Here is a 13,658-nt window from a genome sequence, read left to right as displayed (position 1 = left end):
GGGCTCAACCCTACACAAAGAACTACAAGAAACTGAGGAATGCTGAGAGCCGGAAACATAGTCATCCTCCATGAAGAGCACACCAGTTGGTTACCCAACACCAAGTAGTCAGCCCTGAAAATGTACATACAAGTAACATTGTGCAGACTGAGCAGGTTGTATTTGTATTTATTTTATATATGTTTGTTAGTAACAGTTAATTTTTTTTAAAAAGAGGCCATGAATTTGAAAGAAGAGTATAGAGGACAGTTTAGAAAAGTATGTAGGACAGAAAGGAAGATTATATAGGACACTTTGGCAGGAGGAAAGGGAGAAATGTTGTATTTATATTAAATTATATTATATTAAAATATATATTATATTAAAATCTCAGAAATAAAAATAAAAGAAATGAAGATAGGATTTGACACAGGGAGATTCCTTAAATGCAGAAGCATCAACAAAATCCCCTAGAATGTTCTTTGTGGAGACAGGACAGTCCTAGGTACAGGCACACTCAGCTTAGGCTGTAGAAGGTTATAATGGGAGAGCCTGTTTGTGGAATGGGTACCTGTTCTGATCAGCTGCCCTGCATCAGACTGCCTGTGGGTTAGCGTTTGTGTTCTTTCTCCCAGAAATCTAGGCTATGACATTCAATAATAGCACTTAAATGACTTAAAGAAAAAGACCTGCAACTATGGACATCCATCACTCCCTCAGCATGAAATGAACTCTTGGCTATAGAGATGAATGTTTCATGTTGGTATATTTCCTCCACCCATGACACATGAAACTCTTCAGGATCCCAATCCCTACAGTTACATAATGAAGGAGCGGGAGGCAGAAGTGATGCTTAGTGTGACCTAAGCAACTATGATTAGGAAAATCAGCTTATGATTTCCTCTCATGCCCTGCCAACACAGTCAAGCTTCAAACCTGTCTTTACATTCATTAGCACCTCATGTAATTAGCCAAGGGGAAGACTGTCCTCCAAGAGGCCCTGGAAAGTTCATCTATTTGTCTTTAGAATTTGACTCCTCCTTCCTGTTACCCAAGAGGCCTCATTCTGTACTGATCTCCTCTCAAGTTTAATAAACTCATTAATGATGATGATTTTGTGCAGCCTCCATGAACAAACAGCACACTATATCAAGTCCTGTGGTGATATATTGTGTACCCCAATAAGGCTTACCTGGGGATCACAGGACAGAGCCAGCCACTAAATTAGACATAGAGGTCAGGCAGTGGTGACACACACCTTTAACCCCAGGAAGTAATATGGCAGGACACAGAAAGATGTATAAGGTGTGAGGAAACAGGAACTCGCTCTCTTGAGGCTAAGGATTTCGCAGAGGTCAGCTAGTGACTGGCTGTTCCGCTTCTCTGATCTTTCAGCTTTCACCCCAATATCTGGCTCTGGGTTCTCTATTAATAAGACCATTTAGCAATTCATGTTACATCATCTTATGTCTGGGAAGCAGTTTCTGGTCCTTTCATAGGCGAGGAGATGGAGGCTGGAAGCCCGGCTAACAGTATCCAGAAGAAACCTGGGATTCAGAAGCAGGTCTTTCCCAAACCCAGCCCTTTGATGAACTTTTCACATCTTGCTCAACCTGCTTACACGCTAAGAATTGCTTTCTTCAGTCTATTTTAAGTCTGAAGGTTAGTTCCACCGAAGTCTACCAAACTATTAGAATGGAGATTGTGAAATCCTTTGAGATCATGAGTACTGACAGACCAGGGCTCTCTTTCCATGTGGGCTGCCAAAAACCGGCAGCAAGAACTGGCAGCAAGATTGTGGGAGGAGGTGCCCTCTGGTCACACCTTCCTACCTTTTCAGGCTAACAGTTGACTTCCTGTTTCTGGTTGTTGTGTAATTTTCCTGGCAGATAAACACAGATGTCCATTTACCCAAGATAAAGTATTGATAGCTACCAAAAGACACATTCTACTCACGACTGTGTTGGTGGACCAATGAGTTTATTGTGGTTAGCCTCAGGAATGTATTTATGATAGTTAATATTAATTGTCAGTCTGACAGAATAGAACCACCTGGGAGACAAGCCATTAGTAGGCTATATCTGCAGGGAATCATCTTGATCATGTTGAGTGATGTAGGAAGAGCCATCTTGCCTGTGGACAGGGCTGTTCCCTAGGCAGGGGATCCTGGACTGTCTAAAGTGGAGAGAGTGTGCTGAGCACCAGCATGCATTCTCCCTTCTCTGTTTCCTGACTGTGGATGTGATGTGAGCAGCTGCTTAAGCTCCTGCTGGCTTGACTTCCCTGCTATGACTGACCGTGCCTTGAACTATAAGCAAAAACAAATGCCTCGCCATTAAGCTGTTTTTCTGTTGTTTTATTTTTGTCAGAATATTTTATTACAACAACAAGACAAGAAACTAAGGATGAGAGATAATTTGCAGGTGCATGTGTGATGCTGACAGCTGTGTCACTAAAAATCCTATCCCAGCATCACTGGAGCTCTCTGCAAAACTTTCAGGCATCACGACAAGGACACTTCCCCCCGTCAGCGATGGTTTACAGATGCACGGTGTATATGTCGGGGTAAGGGATGGAGTGGGGAGGTAGGACAGGGTGGGAGGAGTTTTATGAGTCCTGTAACTTTCCTGTGAGTTTCATGAGCTTCTCTCTTGCATTCACAGGGAATGGTCCAGTCTGGGGGAAACAGCTACACAGCACACCATTTAAGATATTTGGAAGTGGCCACCATCCCATCACCATAACAACCATCACAAAGTGAGACAAACTGTGGAGTCAACAAGTCTTCTTAACTTCATGTCAGGCAGCTGCCCACCACTATGACAAAGTACACAGATAATTAGCCTAATAAAGGAACACAGTTAGTTTGCCTTTTTCAGAGGATTCAGTCCATGGCCCTTGGTGCTATTGCTCTTGGCTTGTGGTGGCAGATTATACAATGGATGGAGCATGTGGTAGAGGAGGCCTGCTCATCTTTCCACTACTGTACAGGAAAAGAGAGATACAGGAAGGCTTGGGATATCAACATCTCTGTCAAGAGCATGTCTCCAATGACTTAATTTCTTTCCATCAAGGTCCTACCTTTTCCTACTTGTATAACAAACTGCGGACCAAGCCTTTAACACATGGGACTTTGGGGCACACTCAAATCTAAACTGCATCAATTCCCAAATGGAGTGATGGCTCAATTCTGAGATGTACAACGTACCAGGGAATACATCTAGGAGCAAAAGGGAATCTATGCTGGGGTGAGGGACTTCTGATCTGTAGTTGACAAGGCTGGGAGTCAAGAACTCTGTGGGAGCCTGTCATGGGGGACCTCTAGGAAATCAATATAGTACTTACAGTCACCATCAGAAAAACATACATGTGTACTCCAAGCAGGAAGAAAGGAAAAGAAACTGTCTGGACATATGTGAAAACATTATGTTTTTGAGAAGGCTTACTCCCAGCAGAGATTATTGAACCAAACCTACCATGTTAGAGTTTTATCAGAATCTTAACTGTCCTGGAGGAAGAGACACAACACCCAATTCCAGTGCATATAGCCATCCTGTTACACTTTGAGAGCTTGAGCTGTTGAAGGACACTTGGGGATTTCATAACATACAGGCCCAGGCCCAGAAAAAGGTTAAACCATCAGTTCATGACTGCAGAAGGCTTCACTTGCCCTCCCCATACAGCACTGCCAAGTCTGCTCTTGGCACATTGTTTACCAATTACCTGTTTGTATAATATCATGTCTGGCTATCAAGAAATAGATGATTACAAGATGCACTTAAAGGAAAAAATCAGTTTGAAGAGAGAGACCAGTACTCAGAATGGGATTCAGATATGTCAAGGATGATGGGATGAACATATAAAGAATTTCAAATACCTATAATTGATATGTAGGGTTTTAATTTGTTGATAGTATTTGAGAAATGAAGGTTGATGTAAACTGATGGAATAAAAGACAAACAGCATAAAAGACAAAATAGGGTGACAACTACTGTATGATCCATGAACATGATCTCAAGAGAGGAATGATGGTTGCCAGGGGCAGGAAGAGGAAAGAAATGGGAAATTATCAATCAATCAATCAATCAATCAATCAACCAACATAAAGCTTCAGTTAAGGATGAAGATGTTCTGGAAATCTGCTGAATAGCATTTACCTATATCGGTAGTAACATGTGCACATTTAAAAATTCATTGAGGGCAGTTCTTAAGTTCTCAGTTGAATTGTTCTTACTGCTTGTCAAATCAGCAAGACTAAGGACAATGACAAATTGTAACAGAAATGATGGATGTCTTCAGTGGAGTTATTAGTAGACTAGACACAGCTGGATAAGAAATATCTTGGCTTGGAGATAAATTATTAGAAGCCCCTAAAACTGAAAGTTGAAGACCAGACTATCAAAGAACCATGTGACAGCTACAAATGACTCTACTTCATGGGAATGTAAGAGCAGAAGACAGTCAGAAAAAAAAAAACAACAACAGCAAAGAATACCTGAAACAATAATGTAAGACATCAAACCAAGGAGGGAAAAAAGACTCACACATGTACATAACATGTTTATATTCAAGCTACAAAAATTTGAGGTAAAATAAACCCTGAAAGAAACCAAGAGGCTGGAGGGAAGCCATTTCACTAACAGAAAAGCAAGAATTACACCCAACTTCTCAGAGGTCATGCAAGCAAGAGAGAAGAGTGAAGTATTTATAGTGTTGAGTGGGAAAAAAGAAAATGCATCCTGGAGTTCTTATTCCATGAAATTATCCATCTCATGAGGTGAAGAAATAAAGACTTTCTAAGACAAACGAAAATGGAAGCAATTTGATGCTACTAGACCTGCCTTGGCAGATATGCTAAAGCAGTTCTTTAGAGAGAAGGGGAAGGATAAAGATCAGAAACAGATTAAGACAGAGAGAGAGAGAGAGCACACAGCATGTTTTCACACTTCCCCAGGCTTAGGAAACTGTAGAGTCACAATCTGAGTGCTCAGAATGAACTCCGGAGAACCATTTCCGGTATGATGAGCATAACCTTGCCTGCTCATCACTTGGCCCCCTTAATGCTGATGACATTTTTCACATTAAAAAAATACTATTTACAGACAATTTACTAAAATAAATGCGAAACCACCACAGGATCCAGCAACTCCATTTTTGAGACTATATCCCAAAATAACAGAAAGCAAGAGTTTGTGAACCCATGTTCACGACATCATTGTTTACAATAACCAAAATGTAGAAACAACCAAAATGTCCGCCATGCTGAATAGATGCAGACAATGTGGAGTCTAACTACAATGGAGTATCATTCAGCTTCCAACAGGGATATAGTTTTACTATGTGGCACAATGTGATGGCTTGCGTATGAAATGTGCCCCTAAAAGTGGCCCCATTTGGAGGTGATTGGATCATGAGGGTGTTAACCCTCTCAGTGGATTAGCTTGTTGATGAGCTCATAGCTAAGTGGGTTATTAGGATGTGGAGGCTGGCTGGAGGAAGTAGGTCCCTGGAATGTCCCTGAGATACCTGCAGCTTGTCCTTGGACCCTTCTCTGAGCTGGCTCACCCTGCTCCCAACTCTGTGCCCGAACCTCTGAAGCCAGAAGCCAAACTACTGAGTTAACGTCCTCAGGTATTTTGCTACAGTGACAAAATTTTGGGGCAAATGAACCTCAGAAACATTATGCTAAGTAAAATGAGACAGACGTAAAAAAGATGGATGTCGTGATGTGTCTAGAATAAGCAGGACTGATAAAAAGGAGAATGGTAGGTGCCAGGCTGAGAGGCAGGCAGAGTTCCGAGTTGGTGTGTGATGGGTACAGGGCTCCTACTGGAGATGGCAAAAGAGTCCCGGAGCTGGTGCAAAGTCATGCGATCGACTGGTCACTGGGTTACCAGTTAAAATAGTTAAATAGTTCACTTTGTAGTTATGTATGTTTTATCACACATACACATCGAGTCTAATATAGGAGCCAGCAGGAGAGTCTGCTCTGCCCAACTGGATCAGGGCAGGGAGTGGGGTACCACACAATTCCAGCAGCCCAGCCTGCCCTCCTGACTGCCCCACACTTTTAATTAGCACTAGAGCCTGCCTTCCTTACCACCTCAACGGGAGGCTGTCAGCCCCTGTCAGATCCTGACTGGCCTGCAGAAGCCGCAGTCCTGGGCTGGAGTTGTCTTTTCAGATTACCTTGTTGTAAATGTGTAATCATTTGCTTGAACCTGATTGTGTCCCCTGCATGCCACTGGTGCATAATAAAGCGTGACTGGAAGGCAGCTGACTTAAAGTCTGGCCCCTTGTCTCACGTCCCACACCCATCTCTCCCTTCTCCTGTCTTTGGCAGTGTTACAGCTGCCACTCCATGGTCAGTGCGGGCCAGTTGTCGGGGCAGAATAGGCGTCTTGGTACTCATGCAAGTGTTCCGTTGATGGCAGCCGGATCAGAAGAAGCCTGTCGACTGTAAATCAAAATGATGTTTCCCTTCCTCAGCTGCCAGAACTGGTCTTATCACGGAGAATCGAATCTGTTCTGTAAGCTCATATATCATCATTACCTGCGATCTAAATTCTGAAATCAAAGTAGACCCAGGAATTTTATTGATGCTGGGAGTGGAGCAGAGCCCAGGTCACCCTGAATCAGCTGCACTGGCTTGGCTTTGCCGACAACAAGCATGCCACTGACAAAAATTACTAAAGAAAAGATGACTCTGTGAGTTCAGTGGAGAGGGGAACTCGTCAATGACAGAGGTGGGTATTTTCATATTCCTGACTCACTGCTGATGAAATCGGTAAGGATGTCATCTGACTGGCAGCGTGCTTTCCAGAGAGCCTGGAGAAGAGGGAAGTATCGAAGTCAGCTTGTTTTCAAAGCCATTCTTCTCAATCCGGCCATGATTTAATCCAGGGGACTTAACAAGGGCTGAGGAGTTGGGGGCCCGCAGCAGTAACCAGCGAGGCCAGGTCTGTTACTTTGCAGTGTAGCCCATGGGCAAGTCTGGGAGGCCCAGACAATCTGTCACACTTGGAGCTCAAATTTTCTCATTTGTGCGGGTGGGAAGAATCACACTCCACAGCCCTGAACCATTTAGGGGATGAGACTCTATTTGTCAAGTGATTTCAGATCTAAGAATAGAAGAATTCTAAACACAGGCAACCTCGGCCATGTTGCAGCTGTGGATGAGTTGGAGGTGGGGCAGGGAAAATGGCTTTGACTTTTGGAGCCTGTTGTTTGCCTCGTTAATGGAGTTGGGGGGAATATAAAGGAGAAGACATCAGCTGTACCAGAGGGGTGTGTGTGTGTGTGTGTGTGTGTGTGTGTGTGTGTGTGTGTGAGAGAGAGAGAGAGAGAGAGAGAGAGAGAGAGAGAGAGAGAGAGAGAGAGAGAGAGAGTCAAACATGAGAGGATAACATGAGAAAATAAACATGTGTCTACCCTTGAGCTCTGAAAACCAGTAGGTGACTCAGATGTTAAGCTAGGGGACGTTAAAGGACCATTGAGCAGATGAGCAACCATGTGGGAATTGTGTATTTTTAATGGCTTTAGCTTTCCAGCAGCCCCAAAGCGTTGCTGGGTTTCAGCGTATTTGCAGTTGCCCCTCCTCTGTATGGCATTGACTGCCCCTCAGTATGAAAAGAGAAGGGATTTGGTCTCTTCTTCTCATGTCCAGGATGCAGACCCGAGTGCTCAAGCCCCGGACACTCCAAGGGAAAGACTGGGCTTTTAGCTGTAGAGGCTTCTGTCCATGGCTGTTGGACCTTATTGCATTGGGTCTGTGGCCACACACTACATCTTGGTGGAAACACATCCCGGAGGAGGCCTGCTCACCTCCTGACAGATGGGACACAAGAGATAAAGGGAGAACTGATGGTCCCAAATACCCTGTAGGTTCATATGTGGAATACCTCCCAAAGGCTTGCTTTGAAGGCCTGGTCCCTAGCTGGCGGCATTACTGGGAGATGCTGGGAGCTTTAGGAGACATGACCTTGTTGGAAGAAGTAGGCTGCTGGGATGCCTTCAAAGGGTACATTAGAATTACGATTCTTGATCCTAGCTCTACTTTCTCATTTCCAAGATGTGGGTAGCTTTCTTCTGTCCTGCCCTTTGGTTAAGTTTCTATCTTGCCGCAGGCCTAAAGAAGGGGAGGAAGTCAACTATGAAGTGACATCTTTGAAACTGTGAGCCAAAATCAATGGTCCTTCATTTTTTCTTATTTTCTCGGGTATTTTGTCACAGTTATAGAAACTTGACTAATACATTTCTCCCATGACTTATTAACCTCATCCCAGCAAACCCTACCCACTAAAGATTCCCTCAGCTTCCACTAGTACCACAGCCTGATGACCAAGCCTGTAATACATGAACTTTTAGGGGACCTTTATCCAAACTATAGTAACTAATTTGTACCCCCCAAGAATATGTACAAATAAAATTTGTCAGTGTATAATATATCCAAGACCTATATATTCAACATGACGGCTGATAGCTTTAGCAAAGTCACTTAAGCCCTTAAATATGTCCTCACTGGCAAAATAACTTCTCAAGGTTGTGAGGATTAGAAATAATGATGTAAAGAACCTGGTGCTTGGTGAGTGTTAAATAAAAGGTAGCTTCTTACGAACTTATTCTCCTTTTCCTGTTAGTTGTTGTTTGTTTGTTTGTTTGTTTGTTTGTTTGTTTTTGCCTGCAGGTTTTCTGTTGTTGTTGTTGTTGTTGGTAAACCTCCTGAGATTGTGATTGACAGGTGCAGGAATACAAATGTACAAATGACATCTAAGAATCTGAGCTGGTCACTTTGTATAGTGGACGAGAGCGTAGGTGGCTGAGGTTGCTGTAAGTCCCTTGGTGTATTTGTGTCAGGGCCGATGCTTTTCCCTAATGAGTACCCCGGAGTACTAAGACAGGCCTATGTTGGAATGTAACGTCCACCTGACACGTAGTTTCGGCTTCACAGACTTCCTGATCTTTGCTGCGAACTGCACTTAGTTGAAGATCTTTCCTCTAATCCAGCCTCCCTTCCTTTGTTTCTCCCTAGGATTGGGACAGCACTGAGGTCTCACCACTTTTCCAGGCTGCTCTGTGCCTGCTCCTCCTCATTTTCTCTCACAAGTGTTTTCTATGCTGAGTTTCTTTTTCTTTGAATATCATCATAGGCATCTGCATCTCTGAGACTCTGGAAGGTGGTGATTGGCGCCTCTCTCCCAGAGAACAGCCTATGACTGTGGTCTTCACCCTGCTGTCCATGTTCCCTGTACTTGTTCCGCAATGGCCCACATGTGTAGGGAATGGCTCAGCACTCTCTTCTCATTTTTCCTTGGAGTTCTTGGTCACATCTAGAGAAGGAGCTGGTTCATACAAGGTAGCTTCTAATTTTGGTCTTGAGGGAACCTAGGCAGAAAGAAGCTCCCTAAGGGTGTTCCTGGTGGTCGGGAGGTAGGCTCAGACATTCAGAAGTTTTGATATGAGTGTTTATAGTTAATACTTCTTTTCTTGAAACCAAATGCCTCCCACCAAGGAGCATTCCTCCTTGACAGAATTTCATTTTAATGCAAATTCTTCACCGTTCACCTTTTCTGCCTCAATCAATAAGGTACTGAGAGCAAATACCTTGACACCCGTTAGATAAATCAGTGTGAAAACATTGTTGAGCTTACTGGTGGGCCTCCAAATCTGCTCAGGGAGCTGAAGCTAATTGAAACTATTTTAAGAGCCCATGAATTTGGGACAGTTTTGTGCCACCAGTCTTGACTGGGACAGCCGTTCTTTTGAGTCTCTCCATCTTACTTGAACGTGACTTGCAATGTACTCACACTTAGCTGGTATCTTCTACTGGTTTCTAGATAAGCACCTCAGTCATGACTATGGTTCAGGCAAGGAAGGGCTTTCAGCTGGAGTGGAACTCCGAAGGTGAGGGGAGGGCTCAGAGTAAGCTCCTGAAGGACCTTGTAGGAAACCCCAAGACAGACAGCCGGGAACAGGGACGCAATGGGCCAACAGCTCAGCCTGCAGGTACAGGGCCCTGGTAGATGGGAAAAGGTTGAATCTAAGCACAATGGTCCCCAAGCTTGTGAAGGTCAGTGCTGTGGCTCTGATTAGCATTTGACCTGAAGATTCCTGGAGCCGTATTATTCCTGGCCTCTTCTTTTTTCATTCTCTGCTTCTTGGTTAGCCGTGACATGACTAACCATCCTGTCATACACTCCCACCACCATGATGTCCTGTTCAAGCACATGGAGCCAAGCAACCATGGACCGAATCCTCTGAAACTGTGAGCCAGATGAAACTCTTCCATCCTTAAGTTGTTCCCATAGCAACCTAGAGGCAGATGATGCAGGTGCCAGTCTCTAAGAAGGAAGGGCGTGGCCAGAAGACTGGCTGAAGAGCAAGGCAGAAGGCCAGGTAGTAGAAATGCATTCTGAGGCCTGCGTGGCTGGGACAGCGATGGGACAGTATTCAAGGAAAACCAGTTCATCCTCTTGAGGAGGGAGAGTAGATCAGTGTCAAAATGCAGGGTTTGTGAAGTGACAAATTCCTAAGGCAGTGGGAAGAAGGGAAGGAAAGTGTTAGGGAAGGAAGTTAGAAAATGCTCAAAAGGATGCGCTGCAAGCAAAACATTACCATTAAAAAGAAAACAACAACAATAAAAAACAGCAAAGGAGTCCAATGCCTTTTGGGCCCCCAACATCTCGCCATCAAAAATGTCACTTCAGATACAGGTTTCTTCCTTTCAGCTCTCCAGCCCTTTGAGACTCTTTAGGGATGGTTCCGGCACAGGGGATATGGAGGTTAATGTGCACACAGAGGAATCATGGCTGGTGTTTCTCTGCACCTAATTTGGTTCTGTGCAACCCGGTGGTTTAGTCTCTCTCTCTCAGTTGGATTGTGCTACAACGTTCTTTCATGTCCCAAGACCAATGACCACCTAATGCCGCTCCAAACATGGAGTGTCCATTGACATCGCAGTGATAAAAGGAGCACCCATCTTAGGAGATTTGTGAGTAGAAGACTCACTGACTGTCCTGGCTGGGTTTGTGTATCAACTTGGCATAAGCTAGAGTCGTCAGAGAGGAAGGAGCCTGAGCTGAGGAAAGGCCTCCTTGAGATCTAACTGTAAGGCATGTTCTCAATTAGAGATCACTAGGGGAGGGCCCAGCCCAGGGTAAGTGGTGCCACTTCTGGGCTGGTGGCCCTGGATTCTGTAGGAAAGCAAGCTGAACAAGCCAGTGCAAGCAAGCCAGTAAGCAGCTCCCCTCCATGGCCTCTGCATCAGCTCCTGCCTCCAGGTTCCTGCCCTGCTTCAGTTCCTGTCCTGACTTCTATCAATAATAATCAGCAGTATGGAAGTGTTAGCTAAATAAACCCTTTCCTCCCCAACTTGCTTTTTTTTTTTTTTTTAAGTTAGGGTTTAGAAGACCTAATTTAAGACACTGACTGTTATGTGCCACCAAAGTAGTAAGCTGGTCTTTTGTCTTTCCAGAGTACATTCCTGCTTCCCTTTAATAAAGAAGTCAGAAGCATTTCCCTTTGTTCTCAAGAGCTCCTGCTACTACAACTACCATGATGCTCTGGGCCTTATGGCTCCACCCATGCTCCACCCCCATTGGCCACTCTGCCTTTCCCTGCAGGAGCCTCCAGGTGTTCAGGCTCTGCTCCTACAATGACACCCCACTGTCATGCCTTTGCAAACTCTTTCTCCTTTCTGAAAACTTCAATATTAGCTGCTCATTTGCTTAATTACCCCTGTTGCTGATACTCACAAAAAGACTGAAGATGTAACAGATGGTGCCTGGGGATGAATGGATGTTACCGAGGCAAAGCTGTCAACATACCTATCTCCAGCCCATTTTAACGTGCACATTATGTCCCCCTGTGGACTGTTGGCAAGGAGGTAAGCTGATGCGTGCTGCAGGCGCCCGGATGCACATTGAGCTTAGTAATGCTTTTTTTTTTTCCCCTCCCTCATAGTTGGCTTCCCAGGGCTTTTATAATGATCTCTGTTGCATCTTTAAAAACTATTCCACCTCATTTAAAATGTGGCATAAATGATGTGGTTTTGACAAATTAAGTAATAATAAGAAAACATTTTCAATATTCTGTATTTTTCCATTAAGCTCCAAAAAATAGTGATTATAAGAACGCCATTTTCTCTCCACAGTTAACGATGTGTTGGGCCTGGTTTCATTAAAAACCTCATTATTCAAAGATTTATAACTCAGCCCAAGAAATCTCTTTTGAAGTTGTAAACAGATCTGAGCTCAGTTTTGAAGCTCACATTTAAAGTATGTCGGAGGGGGTTGAATATCCAGTGAGGGCACCTGGATATTGGAGCGATAAAATGGTGGGCTAAAATCAATACAATAAAACCACACAGACCCTGTGGGAGTCTGCCGGAGTCCAGCTCCAACCTGCTCCCACCTATCAAAGGGTTCTTGGGTGGAGGAGAGAGGAATGAGGAAATATTAGACAGAAAGATAGAAAGAGATGATAAGAAAGACAGATACAGGATATCTTCAGGAGAGCCCTGTATCAATACCCAGCCACCTAGAGCTTTATTCAAAAGGGCTTTTATAATATGCCAAGGGGAGAGGCAAAAGGCCTCCCCCTTGCAAGATCAAAGCACACCATACAGCCAAGTATAGACCCTTCCAAACACCTGGTAGACACACCCATGGCCAAATCATCTCCTTACACAGCCCTGCTGGGTAAAGCAAGCTCAGATTCTCTGACCCTGAGTAAGGTCTCTGTGGGCCACCACAAGACCCAAAGGACAAAGGGTTAGGAAATAGAAAGAACAGATATTTGGAAGTTAGGCGTGGCTTTGTCATGGTTCTGGTTCCAGATGGCTGCTTGAGTTTGAATAATTCGTATAAAGAAGGGTGGGGCACAGGACATCTGAGCTCCTCCTAGGCTTTGAAAATGGCAATTGATTATAAGTGTGGATGCAGTTCCCTATTGTTAGGAAGTAGGGGCCTTTGGGGCATAGCTGGTGCTGGGTCTGGTGTCAGATAGGAGGTGAGCATAGACTGCTGAGCACTACCCCCAACCTGAAGGAATGCACATAACATGGCCTGTGGAGAGGATGCCAGAGCCAGCTTGAAGTACTGTCACTGGCCAAAGAGGGGACAGTCTAGCAGAGAGGGGGTGGGGCTCATGTCATAAAGCAAGTGGAGAAGGATCTAATAATTGTCACTATGGGTAAAGAACACATGGGCACTCTTTGTACTATTATCCTGAGATGAAATTATTTCCAGAGGGGGGGGGGGCACATGCTGGCATGTATATAACATGCAGCTTCAGAGCACCTCTGCCTTAAATTTCAGGTAAGAAAAATAAGACGACTGGATGATAAAATGTACACTATGGATCAAACAATTCAACGTTCACGAAAGCATTCCTTTAAATGGAACATCATAAGTATGGAGAGGGAGTAAGGGCCTGCTGAATGGGAGAAGAAGGCTCATAGGACATTGCTCATGAATGGGGGTGTGAGGCATGGTGCTAAGTTTGCAGAAGGGTGACAGAGCAGAGAAGGGGAGAGGCACGCGCTGGAAAAGGATGTTTGGGAAATGAAAAGGGGTCCACTGAGGTGTGCACATGGAGATGAGAGTTACTGTTAGGTATGTGAAGGATTGGCTTTTCCAAACGTAACCATGGTGGTTTCAACGAGAAGGGCCTTCATAGGC

Source organism: Peromyscus maniculatus, chromosome 9 (assembly GCF_049852395.1).
Source record: "Peromyscus maniculatus bairdii isolate BWxNUB_F1_BW_parent chromosome 9, HU_Pman_BW_mat_3.1, whole genome shotgun sequence".
Lineage (NCBI taxonomy): Eukaryota > Metazoa > Chordata > Mammalia > Rodentia > Cricetidae > Peromyscus > Peromyscus maniculatus.
Note: the sequence above shows the minus strand (reverse complement) of the source record.